Source organism: Bactrocera tryoni, chromosome 3, assembly GCF_016617805.1.
Source record: "Bactrocera tryoni isolate S06 chromosome 3, CSIRO_BtryS06_freeze2, whole genome shotgun sequence".
In the NCBI taxonomy this organism is placed as follows: Eukaryota; Metazoa; Arthropoda; class Insecta; order Diptera; family Tephritidae; genus Bactrocera; species Bactrocera tryoni.
The window spans coordinates 45,165,682-45,178,251 of NC_052501.1; positions in this window are offsets into that span (position 1 = coordinate 45,165,682).

Consider the following 12,570-nt stretch of genomic DNA (forward strand, 5'->3'; position numbering starts at 1 on the left):
ATTTATTTCAGTATGGATGCATATTTATTTTAATGCATGTAAGTTTATTTTAAATAGGTGGCAACGCTTTTATTTTATTTATTTGTTCGAATTCTAATTTTTTTAATTTATTTTAATGTAGATGCATATTAATTTTAATGCATAAATTTTATTTTAAATATGTAGATGGCAACGCTATTTTTTTACACTCTAAAATTATTTAATTTTTTTACTTAATGTGAATATGGTAATATATCGGTTTACTCAACAGAACTTAATTTAAAATTAAAACTTTTCAAACATGTGGCAATATTTCTCAAAAAGTTTACAGTTTTGTTCTTTACCTATATAATAGTCTTTTGGTATTTTATTATTTTTTTACTAAAATTTTCCAAACAGCTGGCAACCCTCTAATTATAACTTTATTTGTTTAGCTAAAACCGTTTTTTATTGGACTTTCTTACTTCGTTGGACTTTACTTTGCACGTGACATTAGCACTATTCACCCAGTTTGCACAATACGGTTGCCACCGGGGTTTTCCAATACATTACAAATAGTGACAGCTTTTATAGACAACATAAATAATATTAAATCAAACCATATCCATTTATACAAGAACAATTATGAATAATAGCATCAAAATAGTAAACAAATAATAAATTTTTTTATAACAAAATTCAATAATAATAAAATTTACCCTTGTTTGGGGCCAAACCATAAACAAAAAAATACGTAAAAGACAAAAAAATATAAGCAAAATATTCTGAATACAAAAAAGTTGTGTTTAACCGTGAATGATTTGTTGCTTTGCGATTAACCAGTTTTTAAGAGGTTTAAGCTTCATAATTGTCTTCAATACTACGAGTATTACGATGTATTTGCATACCTATGTACATAGTACATACAGACATGTACATATTTATGTCGGGAATTCAGAGTTTAATAACGCTAGATATATATTACAGATACGATTATTAAGAATGCTTTTATACATTGTGACCAAAAAGCATCCAGAAATTATAACTAAATTCCCCGGGTAAATGATAGCTCTAAAAAATGTAATTTGCCAAGTTGGTAGGACTATCCTTAATTACTGTGCCAAATATGAGCAGAAGCTGTCAACGAGTTTATTTACAGCAGCTGCTTAAGTCGGTACACCTCAGTAATGCGTTGCGATTTTTATAATGGATAAATATATCGTAGAAAGAATTTCCCTCAAATTTTGTATTTCTAAATATATTTCGTGTGCGGAATTCGTTCTGGATGACCTTCGGTCCATTCAACTTACGAAAATATTAAACAAGTGAAGGATATGGTGCTTGAAAATCGTCAAGCAAGTGTTGGAAAGATGGCAAGAGAGTTCGACATCTCTCGCGAATCGAATGATTTTGGTGGAAAATTTGGGTATGAAACGAGTTCTTGCTCGACTCGTCCCGATAAAACTGAATTTTTTTTAAGAAGAGTACCGTAAATAGGGATCTTTGGACATGCTAGAGTATTACAATTCCCGATAAGATATGGGTTTATGAGTTTGACTTGCAAACAAGTCAAAAATCATCGGAATTGAGGGGAAAAACGAGCCGAAACTAAAGAATCCATGACAAAGTCGCTCAAAAATCAAAGTGATGCTAAGTGTTTTTTTTTCGATATTCGTAGTTTGGTGCATCATGAATTTGTGCAGGAGGGACAGATGGTCAATGAGGAGTTCTACTTAGCTGTATTGAGGCGTTTGCGTGAGAACATCGGTCGAAAACGGCCGGAATTTTCCAAGAACACTTCATGGATTTACACCATATCCACCAGATTTGGCTCCGTGTGATTTTTTCTTGTTCCCCCAACTAAAGTTGTCGCTCCGTGGAACCCGTTTTCAGCCGATCGAAGTGATAAAACAAAATTCACTGAGGGAGCTGAAGGCTTTCCCAAAAAGTGCTTATTTAAAGTGTTTCGGGGACCAGAAAAATCGTTGTCATATGTGTATTACATCTGGTGGGAATTACTTTGAAGGCGCCCAAATAAATATTAATTTCCGGGTAATTTTTAGTCACAATGTATCTCACGGTATTCATAACAGATTGTGTTTATCGTTTGTAAAACAGGAATTCCCTAAGTAATGCGGTAATACAGACATGGAACTGTCTGCGATAACAAACGAACTAGTTGGAAAACCTGCAAACGTCCAGAAAATCTTACATTAAGGTGTATATATCTCAGTCTCACCGCAATTATCTCAGAGAATATTGAAATAGTTGCCTACTAAGCTTAATGTATTGAGAGTTGCTACTTGTTATGAAAATCAACAAGTATCCAGAAGATATACAGGGTACCACATCTACTAATTTCAGATTTCTTTTTTCCTTTTTTTTTCCTTTCACAACGGAATCGCTGGAAAATGTAAAGCTGATGAGCTCAAGAGGCGGCATCTTCCATTCAGGAGTAGGAAGTATTCTAGCGTGTATGTATGTAGCTCGCGTGAGTTTAGCAGGCGTTTGTCGATGATCAGCAGCTTTGCAACTGCGTGATCCTTCTGGCCTAGAATAGAATACAGAAGATCCACTGAACTAGTTGCTCTCAGGAAGATTCAACTTGACGCAATCGAAGCTAATTATCTGTTTGCGGACGCAAACTGCCGGAGGATGGAGTCATGTGTAGAAGTTCACGTGAGGAAAGTTCTCTGACCGCCATTCACTTGGGAATGGCCAGAAACGATTCTTTTACACATGGCTCAAGCAGCTCACTACTTCCGGTCTTTGACCAAGTATCCTCTGGGTAGCCTAAGAACATCCGTTCGAAGGCGAGCTAAAGTGAGAAGGCGAAACATTCCTACAAGGGTTGTGCGCTGGGTTTGGGACCCGCCACGTAAAAAAACACCCCAGTGAAGAGCTATAACCAGCCTCGGATGAGAGACCCCCTTTTGATGACGACCATGGCAAACGAAATAAGGACTACGAATTGAGGGCATGCACCTGGAATGTCCGGTCCCTTAATTGGGAAGGTGCCGCTGCCCAGCTGGTTGATGTCCTCGTAAAAACAAAGGCTGACATCACCGCCGTCCAAGAAATGCGATGGACGGGACAAGGACAGAGACGAGTAGGTCCTTGTGACATTTACTACAGTGGCCATATAAAGGAGCGCAAGTTTGGTGTAGGATTCGTGGTGGGAGAGAGACTCCGTCGCCGAGTACTATCATTCACTGCAGGTGAATGAACGTCTAGCCACAATCCGCATCAAAGCGAGGTTCTTCAACATATCGCTGATCTGCGCCCACGCCCCGACGGAAGAGAAGGACGATGTGACCAAAGATGCCTTTATGAGTGCTTGGAGCGCACTTATGAAGGCTGCCCCCGCCACGATGTCAAAATCGTGCTTGGCGACTTTAACGCCAGGGTGGGCAAAGAAGGTGTCTTTGGCACTACGGTCGGTAAATTCGGCCTCCACGACGAAACATCCCTAATGGGTTGAGGCTGATTGACTTCGCCGGGGCCCGAAATATGGTTATCTGTAGTACTAGATTCCAGCATAAGAAGATTCATCAAGCTACCTGGCTGTCTCCGGATCGAAAAACTACCAACCAGATCGATCATGTTGTGATAGACGGAAGACACGTCTCCAGTGTTTTAGATGTGCGTGCGCTCCGAGGTCCTAACATCGACTCGGACCACTATCTTGTTGCAGCTAAGATTCGCACCCGCCTCTGTGCAGCAAAAACGCGCGCCACCAAACACAAGGAAGGTTCGACGTCGAGAAGCTGCAATCACAACAGACAGCCGAACGATTTTCTACTCGGCTTGCACTCCTGCTCTCTGAGAGCACTCGTCAACAACTCGGTATAAGGGAACTGTGGGACGGCATTTCAAACTCCTTACGTGCAGCTGCAACCGAAACCATTTGTTTTCGGAAAGTGCAAAAGAACAGCTGGTACGACGAGGAGTGCCGTGTCGCAGCGGAGAGAAAACAGGCTGCCTACCTCGCAACGTTACGATCGACCACTACACGTGCGGGATGGGAGAGATACCGAGAGTTGAAGAGGGAAGCGAGACGCATTTGTAGACAGAAGAAGAAAGAGGCTGAAATGCGTGAGTACGAAGAGCTTGATAAGCTGGCCGACAGGGGTAATGCTCGAAAATTCTACGAAAAAATGCGGCGACTTACGGAAGGTTTCAAGACCGGAGCGTACTCTTGTAGAACCCCAAAGGTGATCTAGTCACTGATGCCCAGAGCATACTTAAATTATGGAGGAACACTTCTCCAGCCTGCTGAATGGCAGTGAACGCACAACACCAGGAGAAGGAGAACCCGATTCCCCAATCAATGACGATAGAGCAGACGTTCCATTACCCGACCATGAAGAAGTTCGAATAGCAATTGCCCGCCTGAAGAACAACAAAGCGGCAGGGGCCGACGGATTGCCGGCCGAGCTATTCAAACACGGCGACGAAGAACTGATAAGGTGCATGCATCAGCTTCTTTGTAAAATATGGTCTGACAAAAGCATGCCCAACGATTGGAATTTAAGTGTGCTATGCCCAATCCTTAAAAAAGGAGATCCCACAATCTGTGCCAACTACCGTGGGATTAGCCTCCTCAACATCGCATATATATATTCTATCGAGCGTATTGTGTGAAAGATTAAAGCCCACCGTCAACAAACTGATTGGACCTTATCAGTGTGGCTTTAGACCTGGCAAATCAACAACCGACCAGATATTCACCATGCGCCAAATCTTGGAAAAGACCCGTGAAAGAAGAATCGACACACACCACCTCTTCGTCGATTTCAAAGCTGCTTTCGACAGCACGAAAAGGAGCTGCCTTTATGCCGCGATGTCTGAATTTGGTATCCCCGCAAAACTAATACGGCTGTGTAAACTGACGTTGAGTAACACCAAAAGCTCCGTCAGGATCGGGAAGGACCTCTCCGAGCCGTTCGATACCAAACGAGGTTTAGGACAAGGCGATTCCCTATCGTGCGACTTTTCAACCTGCTTCTGGAGAAAATAGTTCGAGCCGCAGAACTAAATAGAGAAGGTACCATCTTCTATAAGAGTGTACAGCTACTGGCGTATGCCGATGATATTGATATCATCGGCCTCAACACCCGCGCCGTTAGTTCTGCTTTCTCCAGGCTGGACAAGGAAGCACAGAAAATGGGTCTGGCAGTGAACGAGGGCAAGACGAAATATCTCCTGTCATCAAACAAACAGTCGTCGTATTCGCGACTTGGCACTCACGTCACTGTTGACAGTCATAACTTTGAAGTCGTAGATAATTTCGTCTATCTTGGAACCAGCGTAAACACCACCAACAATGTCAGCCTAGAAATCCAACGCAGGATAACTCTTGCCAACAGGTGCTACTTTGGACTGAGTAGGCAATTGAGAAGCAAAGTCCTCTCTCGACAAACAAAAACCAAACTATATAAGTCACTCATAATTCCCGTCCTGCTGTATGGTGCAGAGTCTTGGACGATGTCAACAACGGATGAGTCGACGTTGCGAGTTTTCGAGAGAAAAGTTCTGCGAAAGATTTATGGTCCTTTGCGCGTTAGCCACGGCGAATACCGCATTCGATGGAACGATGAGCTGTACGAGATATACGACGACATTGACATAGTTCAGCGAATTAAAAGACAGCGGCTACGCTGGCTAGGTCATGTTGTCCGGATGGATGAAAACACTCCAGCTCTGAAAGTATTCGACGCAGTACCCGCCGGGGGAAGCAGAGGAAGAGGAAGACCTCCATTCCGTTGGAAGGACCAAGTGGAGAAGGACCTGGCTTCGCTTGGAATATCCAATTGGCGCCACGTAGCGAAAAGAAGAAACGACTGGCGCGCTGTTGTTAACTCGGCTATAATCGCTTAAGCGGTTTCTACGCCAATTAAGAAGAAGAAGAAGGACGCAAACTGCCAAAAGGAGGTAGGTGAGATAAGAACATCCAATCACCTTATTCTTCATTACCCAGCTTTTGCAATACTGAAGCTTAAACATTTCATCAATTATTCATTCGAACTATTTTGGATTATAAATTTTACTTTCAATGGAGATTCAAGTTATTCGAGCCACTTTGTGTTGGTATTCCACGCATTGGCGGCGGTCTATTGACAATTTTATATGTGCCCATAGGATTTTCTTTGATTTGCTAACAAAACTGAACGACTTTTTTCAATATTTTCTTCAACCTGCTGCTGGAAAAAATAATTCGAGCTGCAGAACTTAAGGGGCTAGGGGTAGTCAGAGGCACAAAAAAATGAGAGTTTTCAGAATTTTTTTTTGCTTTTTTGCGGCCTCAGGAAATTTTTTTTCTAAATTTTTGCGAAAAAATCAACAGTAAATTGGCCTTAAAAAGTCGAAATTTTCGAAAAAATTAAAATCCTTTGAGCAGGCCCGAGATTATTATGTATTCTAAAATTCGTAAATGCCAAAAAAAAAAATTAATTTTATGAAAATTCTAACTACCCCTAACACTTTTGTCGAGCAGGTACAATCTTTTATAAGAGTGTACAGTTGCTGGCGTATGCCGATGATATTTATATTGGCTCTCATGTCACTGTTGACAGTCATAACTTTGAAGTCGTAGATAGCTTTGTCTATCTTGGAACCAGCGTAAACACCACCAACAATGTCAGCCTGGAAATCCAATTCAGGATAACTCTTGCCAACAGGTGCTACTTCGGACTGAGTAGGCAATTGAAAAGCAAAGTCCTCTCTCGACGAACAAAAACCGAACTCTATAAGTCACTCATAATTCCCGTCCTGCTATATAGTGCAGAGCCCTGGACGATGACAACAACTGACGAGTCGACGTTGCGAGTTTTCGAGAGAAAAGTTCTGCGAAAGCTTTATGGTCCTTTGCGCGTTGGCCACGGCGAATATCGCATTCGATGGGACGATGAGCTGTATGAGATATATGACGCCATTGACATAGTTCAACGAATTAAAAGACAGCGGCTACGCTGAGTAGGACATGTTGTCCGAATGGACGAAAACACTCCAGCTCTGAAAGTATTGAAGTGGAGAAGGACCTGGCTTCGCTTGGAACATCCAATAGGCGCCACGTAGCGAAAAAAAGAAACGACTGGCGCGCTGTTGTTAACTTGACTATAATCGCGTAAGCGGTGTCTACGCCAGTAAAGAAGAAGAGGTTTGTACAACTATTTTAATAATGATGCCAATTAACTCAAAAAGGTTTCCCCGGAGCGGTTCTTTGAGTTACAAGAAAAGCCAGAAGTCCCATGGAGCTAAATGAGGTGAATACGGTGCTTGCTCAATGAATTTTGTTGAGTGTTTGTCCAAAATGTAACACAAATATCGACTAACATAAACAGCTACTGGAAACACACTGGTTGAAAGGTCTCGCTAATTTTTGGCATCACCAAATGTACCAACCAAAAAAATTTACTTGTCTTCCTTATAAGTGGGTGATGAGAGGGGGAAATGAAGAATTTCTTGACAGGGTGTATATCCAAGGAATAACTATAACATCGCCTAGATCTGCTTTTTAAGTCAGTTGCCTTAGAAATGCAGCTTCGGCTGCTAAAAAGTGAAATACAAGTATGTACTATATACCATGTGATAGGCAATCCTATAACAAACAATGGCATTGTGGTTCCAAGGTAACGACTTTTTCATCAAGTTCATAAAGTTTTCTAAATAAAACAAAAACGGTTTAAGATATCAATGAAATTGCAGTCAAAGTACATTCGATGTCATTATGCCATTTGCATGGCAACCACGGCCATGCATGCAGAAGTCCAGACTCTGAACTTGATTTTCGACGGTTTCTAAGCATAAATTGGCCGATACTGCTGCAATTTCACTATTTGTACCAAGTTCATCAATCGTCGCTGGCTTGTTGACATATTTATGTAGACCTATACCATAGACTTGAATGGGCCATTTCGTAAGATAACACGTCCACCAAACTTGGTCTTCAATAAATCAATTGTGACATTCGTTGTCTGGCTTGTGGCGCCGTCCTTTTGGAACCACATATTGTCCAAGTCCATATCATCAAATTCGGGCCAAAAATATTCGTTTATCATTGAGCGGTAGCGATTCCCATTCACAACGTGTCGGTCTTAATCATCACGGAAAAACTACGGCCCAATGACGCCACCGGCCCATAAACCGTATTTTTTACGGGATGCAGAGGTGACTCATGGAGTACGTGTCGATTGCTGCCTGACCAATAATAAAGCCATTCAGCTAGAAATAAACCTCATCACTGAAGATGATTTTTCGATGAAAATTCGGATCATTTTCAAGTTGTTATTCATAAAACGTTTCTGGTGGTCAAGCGGTTTCAATTCTTGCGTCAAATTGATCTCGTAAGGATGTAGGCCAAGATATTTTTGTAAAATTCGCCACAACGGCATCACAAGACGCCCAACGCTTGAGAACGACGTGTGAGATATTAATATTGGGTCTTCCTCAATTCATGCGCTAACGGCAGCACTACAGTACTTTTTGTCTCACTGCCACAGAAACATTTTGTACTGTGCCTGTGAATTCAAATGTTTCGACTAGACGCTCAACTGTACGGACGTAGCGCTCTTAAAGTTGAGACCACTAACTCCGATTTGCGGTAGTAAATTTTAATAATTTCCACTCGTTGTTGGATCGTATTTCTTTCCTTGACGAAGTGGCAAACCTTACTGAAAAGAAATGTTAAAAGAGCGAGAAAAAATATGGCGTTCCTATTGAAAAACCCGTTACTAGTATATGGTTTTAAATTTTTTCCTGTCGGTCGTCGATGATCTGTAATTGAGCATGTCGGAAAGAAGGAAGACTACTTCGACGATTGAAGAGGGAAAAGATGTTTCTTAATATATGTAGATATACAAAATAAAAATAGTTACCTCAAATATACGTCTTTAATATTTTCTATATTTATTTTTTTGGTTACTACTTTGATTGATTTCATACAAAACCATTGTCGTCTTGTGATGCTAATAGCAGAAACAGCCAAAAACGCTACTCCCTTCCTTCCTTTGCCTTCCTTAGCGAGCAAAATGTGGAAAAAACTCAGAAATCCATTGCTCAATACGCATATATAGTTTTGTAGACATCTATGTTTTCAATTACAATTTTTTATAATATAAAATATCAAAACTGAAAACAAACTATTAAAAATAGTTTATATTTTTATGAATAATAGCATTCGACTCTGATTTTGAGTTATTTTATGAAAATTTCAAACATATTGAAACATATTGAACATATTGAATTATAAAAGTTGATAATTACTACAGTATATCGATATTGGCAACTCTGCGTTGTGAGAGAGCAATCAGCTGACACGTTTCTACGGCAAAAATCCAAATGCCGTGAATTCTCACGGCGTCCTACGTCAAAGAGAGAAGGGAGTTGCATTTTTCACTGTTCACTTACATTGCGCGCCCATAAGATAGGTCGTATCAGCTGAAACGGGCAACGATTCTACTTTCTCCACTGTTTCTGCTATAAGAAATTGAAAAGCGGTTATGTTGTTCTGCATTAATGTTGCACAACGCTGTTTCTATGCAATGAACTTTATATTTCGCTGTTTCAAGGCACGAGTTATGCTCTATCTCTCTTCCTGTTGTGCATTGTAAAGGCATTGAGTGATCTATTTTTTGTTTGTATACTAATATATGTCATAGCTCAAAGTGTAAACACAATGGCTACGACAGACTGCAAACTACATCTGTCAAATATTAAAATACACACGTTCTTATGGGCAGTGTTATTTTGACAGCTGTACGACTACACGACTGCAGGCCGACAGTTGTCGTTCTCGCTAACTTCAGTATCCTCCTATTTTTGCCAACGACAGTACGACGACAGTAGAGTTGACAGTAGAATGGAAGATAGAAAGAGGAAGTACAGTGGTGATGCCACTAATATATAAAATGTAAAATTATTCACAGCTCTAACAAACTTGATGTTATTTTACAAATAAAAGCATAAAATAGCTATATTATAGCTCTATTATATCATTTGTAATAACAATTGATAATTTAAAGCAAAAATATTGACCTATTTACTTATTTTTTGCATAAAAAATTTCACTTTGAACAAATATTAAAATTTCATTGAACTGAAAGGTATTAGTATGGCCACAACGAAATTGTGTACATACAAAATGGACAACTGCGTTGTTTTGTGTACATGCCGGCCATTGTGTTGTTGTTGCTTCTCAAAATGTACATGTAGTAAGATGAACAACGACGTATTCAGTTCACTGTCGTGCCGCTGCAGTCTGTCGTAGCCATTGTGTTTACACTTTCAGTCTACATTAATTCCACGGTTTGTTCTAATTTTATGCAGCTGGTAGTGCGAACTGCCGTACTTATTACTATATCCAAACAAACCAATGTTGCACTTATGCTTAACATATGCTCGCCTTGCAACATAGTGCAGTTAATGAGCTGCCTCACATGGAGTCATATGTTTATTCCATTTAAATGGAAATAAACAATAACAAATTTGACTCATCAATTACACTCTGTTTACATTTGAATTTTCTTTTTGTTATCACAATTTTACACACGTTCCTCCCCACGTAGGCAAATGTAGCATCACTACAGATGTGGTAAGGTAATTCCGAAAGTGTGACGCGTCGCTCTGCCGCCGTTGCATTAAAACAAGTCAAACAAAATTAAATCCAGAAAGCTGCCAAGTAGAACAAACTTACTTTGTTTACATATTCAATTAGCTTGGGTATTAAGTTCAATTCCTACGAAATTTTAACATGTGTTTGTGAGCTAATTATATCGGGTGATTTGTAGATTGTTTGTAAATAAAGCTAATTTGAATATAGTATCTCTTTGGTTAAGATTTAGTTATACCGAGTATGCAAGTAGTGCTAGCGAATGATAATATGTACATTTTCTATATTTTTTCTAATAGATGGAATAAGAAGAATTCTAAGCATACGTACTGCAGTTAAGTTTAACATTCAGAAGACTTATTTATAATAAGAATTCCAGCACAATTTGCCGTGAGTTAAATTAAGAACTATTTCTTGGTGAAGGAAAACGTCTATTAATCCCTAAAGTGGTTTAATGCCTCTATCTGGGGTATCGCTGAGGAACGCCCGCCCAATAAAGTTAACCGACATACTTAGCTAATATTCCAAAGATATCAAAGTAACGTATTAATAAATCGTTATTGAATATTTGTGTATGCGAAAGCTCTGATCTGGGATCTGGAAATCGATGTCTACCCTATTCTTCAAGTCTGATTTCCAGCGCCTATTTCTTATTTTTAAACCTCAAGATAATTTCCAAAACTACATACATATGTATAAGCATACAGGCAAAAGGCCGAATGTAACTTAAAAATAAAAAAGACGTTAACTTTGGTTCCACCGAAGTTAAAATACTCTTTACATATAAAGTAGTTTCTATAAACGGACTTGAATTTGATTATTAGGTTTGTATGACATATATGTTATAGTGATCTGATCTGAACAATTTTTTCGGAGGTAACCTCAATGTTTTAGATAATAATCCATGTCAAATAAAGTGTAAATATGTATCTCGTCAAATGAAAAAGTTTTACATGTAATTACTTATAGCGGACCGATATCGGCGGTTCCGACAAATGAACACCTTCTTGGAAAGAAAATAACGTGTTCAGACAGACGATGGATGGCTAAATCGACTCAACTCTTCACGTCTCCGACGTTTCCTTCTGGGTGTTAGAAACACCGTGGCAAATTAATATAACTTGCTCAAGGTATAATTATAGTGTAAAGTTAATGGGTCGTTGTTATCAGTGCATTGCCCATATTCAATTTTGCCAAGACTACTTGTATGTTTTCTGGGTCGGCCGCACCCTTATCGTCAAAATTTACATTATTGTACAAACATATGGTACATATTAGGATGCAAGTTCAGTACAGATTTTTGCATTTAATGATGAGCTCTTATCTAGATGTCGTACAACAGACAAAGCATAAAGTCAATATTACTGGAGGGAGGGATTCGACAAATTTGTGCTTAAAATATCGATAATATTCGATATGGAACTTAAACAGAAAAGAAAAAAAATAATTGCGGAAATCAACTTTCAGCGTATGAACTTAAGATTGTACCAAAGGGTCAACCTTCAGAGTAATAAATCATTTATAAGAGTGTACGATACTCATATTAAAAGGAGAACAAAATCCATACAGGATAATGACTGATGTTATCATATCGAAAATCTGCTACAGGATGAACAGTTTTGCAACCAAATTTTGGCGTAGCCAACTGGTTAGTGTCGCATCTCTGGTTCTGCTGTTAAGTATTTGGTACTCGTCCTTTAAATCAAAACCACCCATATGACAGTTGTATTCACGTATAATTTTGTTCGGTTCACACAATTCCTAATTTGTGCAAATGCATGTTTACCTCAGTAGTTCCTAAAATTTGGATACCGATATATGTAAGTATAGATATGTATGTACTTATATCATAATTCCCATATACTAGTGAATGTCATTAAAGACTACTCTGAATCGCAATAGCCACGCGTTTTTTTAATTATCTTATTAAATTCTACATTACTTCTAAAATATTGTTCTAAACTTTCAAATTGATCCGAATAATAGTTTCGGAGATACAGCCA